Source organism: Chionomys nivalis, chromosome 4 (genome assembly GCF_950005125.1).
Source record: "Chionomys nivalis chromosome 4, mChiNiv1.1, whole genome shotgun sequence".
In the NCBI taxonomy this organism is placed as follows: Eukaryota; Metazoa; Chordata; class Mammalia; order Rodentia; family Cricetidae; genus Chionomys; species Chionomys nivalis.
The window spans coordinates 26,917,201-26,929,775 of NC_080089.1; positions in this window are offsets into that span (position 1 = coordinate 26,917,201).

The following is a 12,575-nucleotide window of genomic DNA, read 5'->3' on the forward strand; positions in this document are numbered from 1 at the left end:
AAGAGTCCTGTAAATTTTGTTTGTGTATCTTTAGCTGGGATGATACTCATTACATTTTCATTAAATCTGCAGGGTGGTGGTGACACATGCATTTAGTCCCAGCACTCGGGAGGCAGAGGCAGGCAGATCTCTGTGAGTCTGAGGTCTACAACCTGTTTTACAGAGTGAGTACCAGGACAGCCAAAGCTACACAGAGAAACCCTGCCTTGAAAAATAATTTCATTGAACCTTCATGTTTCAATGTCCTTGTATCTTGTTTGCTCAATAAAAGGGACAATTTTCCCAAGGTCCTTCTCATATTTCCCTGAGTTACAGAAGCAGTCCTGGAGAAGCAGTCGCTGGTGAGAATGCAAGCTCAAGGGTCCTGTCCAGCTCAAAGGCTGTACAAGGAGGGGGAGGACCCCTCTGGCTCACGTTGCTGTCAGTGCAGTAGCGATCGGTGCATCCAGATGTGGATGGCTGCAAATGCTAACACTCGAGTTACCTGAGAACCACACACTGCTTACAGAGTTCCACTTGCTGTGTGATGTGGCCGTGTTTGGTTACTTCCAGGACATTCGATTTCTAGTCTATCTGAGAGTGAGGATTAGGGACTCTCTCCATTTTCCTCACTTCTGCTTTGGTGACCTTATTGGATTTGATTAGCAGTCTAAAAGGAATAGCATTCAAGTTTAAATGCAAATGCATATGACTGACGTGTGTCAGTGAATGACATCACACTGTGTAAATTGGGGCTTGACTAGGAAACAAATAATCATAGAAAGATTCATTTGTATACCTGCAGATCAGAAGAGGGCGCCAGACCCGATTACAGATGGTTTTGAACCACCATGTGGTTGCTGGGAATTGAACTCAGGACCTTTGGAAGAGCAGGCAGTGCTCTTAACCACTGAGCCATCTCTCCAGCCCAGAAAGATTCATTTGTAAAGAGACTGTTTTCATAGGTGTGGCAGGGTGTAGAGAAACTGTATTGTTAGATCAAGCAACCAGGGTAAAGAGTGCCTTAATGACATCATTGTTCTCAATTAGCGATTGCTATTAGCGATACCCTGACAAAAGCAACTTAATTGAGAAAGAAATGATTATAGTTCAGGGTTACAGCCTACCTTTGTAGAGATATTTGGTCACATCGCATTTAAAGTCAAGAATCAGCAACACGTGCAAACCCTGTATACATCTCAGGGTCCTCTGTGCAGGGAATGATTCCACCCATAGTTGAGATGGGTCCTCCTAACCAGTCAACCTAACAAGAAAATTCCTCAAAGGCATGCTCTGAGCCTCATTTTCAAGGTGTTTCTGCCAGGTTGATAACAAATTCTAACTTTGCGCCATCGTAGGCTTGAAGATTAGAAGGGGAGAAGAACCTACCACAATCGGGAAAGAAAAGACCCATATTGCAGGATATGTTGAAGTTGAAAGGAGTTGTGACGTGCATGACAGCCTGGTTGACTTCAGAGACACTGAACAAACACTTTCACTCATTGTCCTGTCCCCTTCCCACCTCCAGTCCAGGATTCCTGCAGGTGGAAGTCTGCTAAAAGCTGTGAGCCCAGGATTCCAGTGATGTGTTGACATATTGTATATTGGATGTTCGTTTAGAACCAATGACAACCTTGTTGAAAACTGACCTGGGTGGGAAGGCCAGGAAAGGAAGTCAAATTATAGAGAACTAGGCAAGAGGTAGGTGAAGAAATAGCGATAGCAATGAAAATTCTCAAACAAGTCTAAGATAAGAAGGAGAAACCTAACAGGAGGCTGAAGGCTGTGATGGGTTACAAAGATTCCCTCCCTTCCCTACCCTTTCATGGATTCATATTCAAACTTCTACACAGTTTCCTAGAGGTTTTCTGTTTTACTAGGGTGGACGAGGACTGTCAACAGACGTTTCACAGGTAAAGGCTTGAAATGGGTCCTGCTTTAGGGGGCTCCTACCACTGCTGTGAGAGTGTGCCCATGGTAGCCTGCTGGGACATTACTTAAACATGGAGCAGAACAGCAATGCTGTAACTGCCGCAGAACTGCAGCACTGTAACTGCCGCAGAACTGCAGCACTGTAACTGCCGCAGAACTGCAGCACTGTAACTGCTGCAGAACTGCAATGCTGTAACAGCTGTAACTGCTGCAGAACTACAGTGCTACAACTGCTGCAGAACTGCAATGTTGTAACTGCTGCAGAACTGAAATGCTGTAACTGCTGTAACTGCTGCAGAACTGCAATGCTGTAACTGCTGCAGAACTGCAATGCTGTAACTGCTGCAGAACTGCAATGCTGTAACTGCTGCAGAACTGTAATGCTGTAACTGCTGCAGAACTGCAATGCTGTAACTGCTGCAGAACTGCAATGCTGTAACTGCTGCAGAACTGCAATGCTGTAACTGCTGCAGAACTGCAGTGCTGGAATTGCTCCCATTAGAACTGGGTAAGAAGCCAGTGTAGGTCAGCTGATCCCCAGATGTGAAGGGGATATTAGTCAAGACCACACGCGACATGTTGACGAAGGCAGGATTTTATTCCTCAGTGTTTGTGGTCCTACAAGTTTAGAGCAATAAGTACTAGTCTGTTCCATTAACACGTTAACTTTTTCAAGACAGAGTTTCATGATCCCAGGCTGATGATGACCTTGATCTTCCGATCTTCCTGCCTCTACCATTTGAGTGATGGTATTACAGGTGTACGCCACTCCACCCATTTTATGCAGTTCTTGGGATTTAGGGTTGTTAGACAAGTGTTCTGCTAACTGAGCTACATCCCTATCATGGGACTGATCTTTAGTGTGTCATTATTGAGACAAGTAAGAACAGAAGGGCAGGATTAGCTGATGTTTTTAATTGCCAAATGACTGAAAGCCAAACTACATCCATACATGTCCTAGAACAAACCACAGGTAAATTCCTATAAAATTTCTTATGGGTTTGGGGTCATTCAGACATTCACCATCTGGCCATGAATAAATTTTATTAAAGAAGAGGCTTTATTCAGATACTGGTGCCAAGACCACACCCAAGAGCACTCTCAAGATGAGGTCCCCACTTTCCTAGTTAAAAGTTCATAGAGGCAGAACTCACAAGGCTACATCTTTGTAAAATCAGGGGCAAGCACACCCTGACCTGTTTCCTGCCTACCTGTGATCAGGCAGGCACACATGCTGTCTACATGTAGTCAGGGGTAAACAAGCTTGTTTACAGAAATGAAAACGTGTGGTTTGTACGTTGTCTGTCCTTGGACAATGAGGCTTACAGGGTAGAGGCTCTTTTTTTTTTTATAGCTGTCCTAAGCACAGCAATTTTAAACTTTTAAACTTAATGCTCATCCTCACAAAATTAGTGTGAAAAAAAAATGTTATTGTGACTCAAATCCCGATACCATTTAGAAACATTACTTTTACTTACAAAAATTTAGGGACATTTTTATATATCAAAACACCAGGAGCATGGCAAAACATGTTAGATTTCTGAGGCAGCATAAAGAGATGGAAGTCTGACCTTCCACAGATAGGACTGTGTTTATTAGCACACATAGAGAGGGGTGGCCGCTCTCCTGTGAGAAACTGAGAGGGTCTGCCAGGGGGAGAAGCTGGCTTCAATCATTTCTAGGGGGAGTTGAGGGCTTGAAAATGAGGAAATTGTTGCAGCTCTGTGGGCTACATGAAGATCTGCAGTTTCTCTTTCTTGGAATTGTCTGCTTCAATCAAGACAGATTATCTTGGGAGATGGGTTATCTCTGCAAGCATTCCTTTCTGGGTTAACCGAACAAAGTCGCCTGTAACCTTGCAGGAATACTATTTTACAGCCAAGATCCTCTATTGGAAAGTAAAAATTATAAACTGGTGGAAAGTATTTGTGCCACATAGAATTGACACAGGACTAGTGTACCACTGAATACATCTCTTAGAATCTAAGTATAAGAATTAAACACTCAGTAGGTGTTTGAAAGAAAACGGCCCCCAAAGGGAGTGACACTATTAGGAGGTGTGACCTTGTTGGAGGAAGTGTGTCACCTCACCGTAGGGGTGGGCTTTGAGGTATTTTTCTCAAGCTTCCCCGCAGTGTGACAGTCAGCCAACTACCTGTTGCCTGCAAGATGTAACACTCTCAGCTACAGCGCTACGTCTGCCTGCATGCAGTCCACCATATTGATAAAGGACTGAACATCTGAAACTATAAGCAAGCCACTCCAATTAAATGTTTTCTTTATAAGAGTTGTGACGGTCATGGTGTCTCTTCACAGCAATGAAAACCTAACTAAGACAACAGGGGAGCGTGCAAGCGTGAGAAGTGTGTACGCAGAATGCGCACGTTGGCGCCTTCTTGGTCTCGAGCTGTAGCGCTCAATTCAGAACGCCTGCTTAGTGGACTAGTGTGGATAAACCCAGCCTGATCCAACAGTGTGTTCCTCCTTCTGGTCCCTCACATCCTTAATTACCCTCTCCATACGCCTGCCCCAAGTTTTCTCTTGTGTAAAGTTTAAAAGTAATGTAGTTTGTGTGGTGCATAGCTTACCTTATCCTTGGCAATTAGCACACATTTTAGAGACCTGTGGGCCATAAATGTGCATAGAGATTTAGGGAGAAGTAGAGGGAGTAGGCACAGGGTCTGAAGAGAGCCAGCCCTGCCTTGCAAGTGCCTCATGGAGTCCATTGTGGGGTGGATGTCACTGGAATAGGTGAAGAGCTGCTGATTCAGAAAAATCTTAGGGTTTCAATGTCACCAGATGCATGAGGATCTTTTTATATGTGCTTGTCTCAATTTTCAGGATCTCAGGACAGGCCAGTCCAGGCTATTTGGGGGCAGAAGGTTCAAAGGGTTTATTTAAGCCTATGCATTCAGGTCGCAGTCTGTTTTAATCAGGTTCTCTAGAGGAACAGAGCCAAGGGGGAAAATGTATGTTTGTATGTAGGCAGTAAGCTTTAAAATAACTATAGTCAAATCCCACCTGAGATGCTGAGAACCTGGTCCTCAGTCCTTGAAGATGGTTAGGGGATGCACATAGTTACTTAGGCTACAAGGTGGGTACCTTAGCAGTCTCAGTCTGATGCTGAAAGCCTAGGAAGTTCCTAGAGAGCGCTGAACCTTAACCCATCATGAAAGTTGGGAATTTTTGATTTTGCTATCAGGAATGGAATCAGGGGCAGCAGCAACAGCAGGGACAAGAGGGAAGGCCTTGTATGGGCTGCTACCCGAAAGGGCTGCCGCAGTCAGGGTGGGCTTTCCCACATCGATCAGGACAATCAGAGCAATCCTTCAGGTGAGGCTCCCTGCTCAGGGGAGGCTCCCTGCTCAGGGGATTCTAATTTGTGGCAAGTTGACATTAAAACTAATCATAAAACTGAGGGATTCAGTAGGAGTTTAAGCAGGAATGGAGACAGAAAGCAGGAAGGGATGATTCTTACTGGCTTGGTCCCTCTGGCTTGTTATCAGCCAACTTTCTTTCTTATTAGTTATTTTATTCAATATTTATGCATGCATATAATATATTTGGATCTGACCCCTCTCTTCCTTACCTCCAGTTCCATCCCTACCCTATCTTACAGCTCCCCGGACTTTTCTTTCAGTTCCTCCCTCACCCCCACCCCACTTTCTGTCCATTTCCCCCATCCCCCTTACTTTCTCTCAAGGTCGCCCCTACCCCCGCCAAGTGTAGCGTTGGCTTATCCGGTCGGTACGATGAATAACCAGACCAGCTCAAGAACAACAGACATATTTTTAATAATTGAAAAAAGGGGGCACTCACGCTACCAGAGTGAGAGGTCCGAAATTCGAAATGGTCCGGCGAGCACAGCGTAGAGAGAGAGCGCGCGCGCACCTTTCTGCACCTTTCTACCCCTGTTTTTCTACCTGGACTCCAGGCGGCCACACGCTAGCCAGATGTGATTGGCTGAGCTTTCCCATCATCTCCCCTACTTGCTTGCCTAACTTCACACACACTCTTTATAGCCAACACATTCCAAACTTGCTGTTGTGTTCAAAATGCTGATTTCTTCTTTCAAAGCAAAACGTGTAGAAACTTGAGTCCCAATGTGACAATATTAAGCTCTTACAGAGTGCTGGACCATCCATGGCAGACTGTTGAGGGTGGATTCTCCTCAGCAGGCTTACTCAGTTAAGAACTCAGCATGCAACAATACCAACTGACCAAGCAAGCTCCGCCCACTGGCGCCATAGTGACACGTTTGTGATGGGAATAAACATTGCTTTCTGACTGGATTTGATCCCTGCTCCACAGGAAAGAATTCGGGTCTGTACTGTAGACCAGTCCAAAGCTCTTACTGGTGTGTGTGTGTTGTTTTGCTAAATAGGCTTTTTGTGCCCATCAAATCACATTCTAAATATATGTCCATGCCCATTGGATACACTCCAGCATCCTTATCACAAGTTTTAAGAGTTCTCTAGATGGTTTTTCTATCTAGATTGTTACTCTTTGTGGGGGGTAAGGTGGGATGCGGGTAGGGATTTGCCGCAGTGGCCTGCTATGTCCCTCTTCCTCAACTGGGCAGCAGCAGTTTTCGAGTCTACTGCAAAAATAGTTTCCTTCCACATGGTTTCTTGTAATGATATTTCATTTGTATTTTAATAAATAAAGCTTGCCTGAAGAACAGAATGCAAAACAGCCATACTAGTCAGCCGTACAGGCCAGTCAGTGGTGGCACACACCTTTAATCCCAGCACCCACATTAGGTAGCCATAGAGGCTGGTCGGTGGTGGTGCATGTCTTTAATCTCAGCACTGGAGAGCAATACATGGTGGGATGAGACAGGAACTCGTTCTCTTTCAGTCTGAGGGTTTCAAAGAGGTTAAGAGCTCTCTGGTGGCTTGGCTGCTTTTACTTTTCTGATCTTCAGGTTGAACCCCAATATCTGTCTCTGGATTTTTATTAATTATACTACAATTTCTGGTGGCAGTGCAGACCACAGACCTCAGCATGGTCTCTGGTGGCAGTGGCAGTACAGACCATGGACCTCAGCATGGTCTCTGGTGGCAGTACAGACCATGGACTTCAGCACAACCCTTGGCCACAGCACGGATCATATACTGACTTAGACCTCTGTGGTCCACAGGCTAAGGACATCAACATGGCCTCCAAGGCAACATGGGCCACGGATTCCAATGTGGCCTCCAGGGACAGCAAGGACAATAGGGGTATTTTGAGGAAGTCCAAGCCACAAAATGAACCATTGTTCACTGTGGACATACTGTGGTTGCTCAGAGTTGGGACAGTCACGTGACTAGGCAGTGTGTTCCGGGTCTGCACAAACTCCAGGCTGCTGCCACACCCTGTTGGCCCTACACAGCCGTGACATGGTCTCCTGCCCACCACAGCCTTCTGTCTGTCACCCGTGCCATCTCCTTTGCATCTCCAGCCCCTCCTCTCTCCACCACGCACTAACTGCTGGGTTCCTCCATCTCTCCCACCTCTCTATCACATGTTCCTTTGTCATAGTGGCACTGGAAACCGCAGTGGGTCACACAGTATATATATATTTTTTTATTCTTTTTTACTTAAAATTTCCAACTGCTCCCCATTTCCCATTTCCCTCCCCCTCCTCCCACATATTGCCCCCTCCCCCTGTTCCCCTCCCCCTATCCCCACACCACTTCTCCTCCCCCTAGTCCACTCCCCCTCCCTCTCGATACTGAAGAGCAGTCCAAATTCCCTGCTCTACATGAAGACCAAGGTCCTCCCACTTCTATCTAGGTCCAGGAAGGTGAGCATCCAAACAGGCTACGCTCCCACAAAGCCAGTTCACGTATTAGGATCGAAACCTAGTGCCATTGTCCTTGGCTTCTCATCAGCCTTCATTGTCCGCCTTGTTCAGAGAGTCCAGTTTCAACCCATGCTTATTCAGTCCCAGTCCAGCTGGCCTTGGAGAGCTCCCAATAGATCAGTTCCACTGGGTCACACAGTATTTATTTGCTCAAACAGCTTTACATACAAATGTTCATTGCGACAAGTCAGTGGTCTGGTTCAAGGCTGCTGGTTTCTGAATCACCATCAACACTGGATCATCATTGAGACTTGTGTCAGATAGCCTGCTGTTGCCCAGAGTCAGGGTGATGTTGAGGCTAGGCTGAGCATTAGGGGGCAGATTCTGTGTGAACTCCTGGCTGCCACACCCATCCCTGCCCTCAATGACTACCACCCCAAGGCTCCCAAACTTGACCTTTGTGCTTGTAACCTGCTCAGCTGCTGTCCACCCCTCCCGCTCTGGTCTCCCAGCATGGCAAGCAGCATGGGCTGCAGCTGTGATGCTGGGGGCTAGCCAGCTGGCAGGCCTAGTTCCAGCACTATTTAGTTTCCGAGGGAGCTACAGGCTGCTGTACACCTCGTCCTCTGTGCTGGCCTCCTTGAGGCTCACCAGGCATGAATGTTGAGCTTGTAGGCTACCCAGCCCTCTTCACTCTGTCTCTCAGCAGGGTATGCTGCACAGGCTGCTGCTGAGGAGGCTCCACGTTGGGAGCTGACCTGCTGCAGCGCCTAGAGTCAGACCTATTCAGTAATGACCTTTTCCTCCAGGAGGAGCTCCGGGCCTCCACACATCTCCCTGCCATCAGTGCTGCCAGACCCATGACTCACTGGGGACGACCCTTGTGCTTGAGGCCTGCTGGTTGAGATGGAGCAAAGAAGAGTATAGATTCGTCATTCTCGGCTGCGAGACTCTGTTCTGCCATTTTTCTTTCAGTTTCGCAACTCCACTTTTTAAAACCATCTTCCCATAACACTTGAGCCCCCCCTCCCACTCCACGCCCCTGACCCTTTTACTTGTTCTGGGGCTAGTGGGCTCTGCTGACTCCTTTCCTGCTACCACACCACCGTTTGGAGCCTCCATGGGTCTTTCTCACTCCTCAGAGCTTCCCAGCGGGTATGGGCAGCCTTCACCATCTTTGTTTTCTCTGGTTTACTGTATTATTTAAAACGAGGTATTTGTGACTACCAGCATAAGGTCTGTACAAGATGAAGACCATCAACGCCCTGTCATAGATGGTGGAGGGGCTCATGGGGCCCCACTCTTTCCTGAGAATTTGTAGATAGTTAATGGTTGATGGGAGAGGGCAAGAGGCATTTTCTTCAGTGGTGTAACAATGATCAGGTGGACAGTCCTGAACCAGGATCTTGTCAGCAACCCTAATGAAACTCACCACGTCACAAAGAGAAAAAGAAAGTAATATGAAAGTAGAAAGGAGGTTGGTTGGGAAGAGGAAGGGGCTCAACAGCAGGAGGAAGGGGCAAGAGGGGATGGCTGAAAGTGATTAAAGCTAAAATACATCATGTCCATTTATAAAATGCAATAGTGAAACCATTGTTGTATGTCTTAGGGTTTCAGTTTCTGTGAAGAGACACCATGACCACTACAACTTGACCAAGGCAACTCTTATAAAGGAAAACTTTTAATTGGGGCTGATTTACAGTTCAGAGGTTTAGTCCGTGGTCATCACGGTGGGAAGCATGGTGGCACACAGACAGACATGGTGCTGGAGAGTAGTTGAGAGTTTCACACCCAGATCAGTGAGATAGCAGGGAGAGAGGGTGACAGGTCTGGCTTGAGCATCTGAAATCCCAAAGCCCACCCCCAGTGACACACTTCCTCCAATAAGGCCACACCTGCTTCAACAAGGCCACACTTCCCAAGAGTGCCATTCCCTATGAGCCTAGGGGGGCATTCAAACCACCATACTTTTTAGAATTAGTATAAACTTACAAAAATATTTTAATGCTGTATTTCTACTGATCATAAAGGTTTTTTTCTTTGTCGTTACAGATAGTTGTGAGTCACCATGTGTTTGCTGGGAATTGAACTCAGGACCTCTCGAAGAGTAGCCAGTGCTCTTAACCTCTGAGCCATCTCTTAAGCCCACAAAAACAATTCTTTAGGAAAGGTAGCAAAAAGGTATTGTGCAATAAACAGTGGTTTAAAAAACCTTTCTGTTGCTGTGATAGATTACCCTTACAAAAGCAACTAATGGAAGCAAGAGCTAATTCTGGTTCACAATCAGGATGTGGTCCATCATCACAGGGAAGTCAAGGCCGCAGGAGGGTGAAGCATCCAGGCATTTGCATCTGTAGTCAGGAGTGTATCCGGTTGCTCAGTTCTCATTTTCTATTATACAATCTGGGGTCTCAGCAAGGTGCTTATCATAGTGAGTCAGTTTTCCCATCTCAGCATAATCAAGAGGAACCCCTCCCCCAGGCATGTCCAGAGGCACGTCTCCCAAGTGATTCTAGAATGTTTCAAGTTGTCACCATCATCACAGTTCTATCCTTTGCCAGTTTTACACCCAAACACACTACTTTTAATCCACATCCTTCCACCTGTTGTCCACATAGACTCATGACCATCTTATGATATAAGATACAGTCAGTGTAACATTGAAACAGTCCATAGGCATTAACAGTTTCAACACTTTAAAAGTTCAAAATTCCTTAATTGTCAGGTCCGATTTTTTTTTAAAGCTACATGTTTCCAACACAAAATGTAAGTAAACATTCATATTCAAATTAGAAGAATAGGGCATAACAAGAAATAGTTGGACTAAAGCAAGACTAAAATGCAGCAGGACAAATATCAAATCCTGTAGCTCCATATCCAGTATCTGGGGCTCGTGATGAAATTTGCTGGACTCTAAAAGGATCCAACTTTACTGCTTGCAACACACATGGATTTTTTTTCCTAGGTCACCTTCGCTCCAAGCTTGCAGTACTCCTTGGTGACCATCCCATAGCTCTGGTATCTCTAGCATTCCAGTATCTCTACTGTAGCACAGGCTTCATTGTGGAGGCCCAAATATGTGAGCCTATTTTTACTTTGTCTGATGGTCAGAGAGTTTGGAGACTGCTCGAAATTGTTGACAAATGTAGCTACACGTCCTGACTCAGGATGTGATTACTTGGTTCCTTTGACATTCAGATGGCTCATACAAGTAGATCCTTTTCATTCCATCCTGAATGGAATGTGTACTTGTGTTCCTTTTTTTGTAATATGAGGTTACTTGGAAAATGGTTGCCTTCAGGATACTTGGTCTAGAGTGGCTTCACTGCCTAGACAACAGAATGCTAATGACTTGATGCCTCAAAGTGTTAAAGCAATTAACTGTTCAAGTTGTCCTTTGTATCATGTTAAAGAAGTCTTTTGTTTCCCCTTTTTGTATTGGGGTATAAATGTATATGGAAAATTAAATGTGGACGATGTCAGTATTCACTGGAATGCCCTACTGATACTCTTCCATGGTTTCTGTTTTATTATTTTTCACGCATCTTCATATTCTTTACTAATTTTTCTAAATCCCCGTGCTCCTACCCTGGTAAGTGGCATTTTTTACCAAGGCTGGTCCACTACACTTCACCTTCACAGCTTCTCACATGCAAGAGCCTCTCAATGCTTCCATGTAGGAACTTCTACCCCGCCACATAGTGTCTGGCTGTAGATGCCCTCGGAACTGTGGAGAAGAATCTGTGACCCCTCCAATCTTGCACCTTTCTTGCCTCTGCAGCCAGTACTAAACGGTGACACTGCCAAGTTCTTCCAGTTCAAGATGGTGCTTAGACCACTTGGACCCCTTGATCCTGGACCAGCTCCTATTCCAGCTCCTGTGTGCTGACTCTGGTAAAAATATTCTCCTAGGCAGCTGCGTTCGGCTCCCTTAGCTTAGGCTTTCTTCCTTTAAATGAACTTGGGTTTACACAAGGTGGAATCTTCCAGGGGTGGGCTCCTTGCTCTTAGGACACTTTTTCCTGTTGCACCATTGCAGCACATGCATTTTTCTCTTCACTCGTGTGATCTCCTGAACCATTACAGATGTTTTTTCTCTCTCAGTACCGTCTTGAATGTTCTCTCGTCTTTTTGGTGTTATAGCTGTAAACGCTTACATTGAAAAGAATAAAGATCCGATGGTAAATCGTATTCCAAGGCACTAAAAAAGAAGAATAAACTGGACATAAAACAAGAAAGGAATAGATTATAGCAGAGATGTCGTGTCCTAACAAATAGTAGAGAAAGCAAAGAAGCCAAAAGTAGCTTTTTATAAAAGATCAGCAAAACTGACAAGTTTTTAACTACGCAGTATTTGAAAATGATATGACTCAGCTGATTAAAGTGAGAAACAACATCACATCAGATCAAAACCGATTTTGAGACAATTGAGAGGATTATAAGGCAACGTTATGAACAGTTTGATCCCGATGGATTTGATAATTTAATAAAAACTTCTTGGAATATAAGCCATCAAGGCTGAATCTGAATCTTTAATAGAAAATCTGGACAGATTTATAAATATTAAAGAGATTGAGCCAATGACAAATCCCTTCCTAATAGAGAAAAGTCCAGACCCAGATGTCTCAACTGATAGACTGCATCACATGTTTAACTCCCAAACTCTTCCAAAAACAGCAGCAACAACAAAGCAAACCAAAAGCTCAAGAGGAAAGAACACTTTGAGGCTAATTGTTTAGATCGGCATTGCCATGACATGACACCAAAACCAAAGGCACCACGAGAGAGGAAATGTAGAAATAAATATCCTTCATGAATACTGATGTCAAGTCCTTAATAAGATGGAGCAAACTGAATGCATCGGCATGCTGCA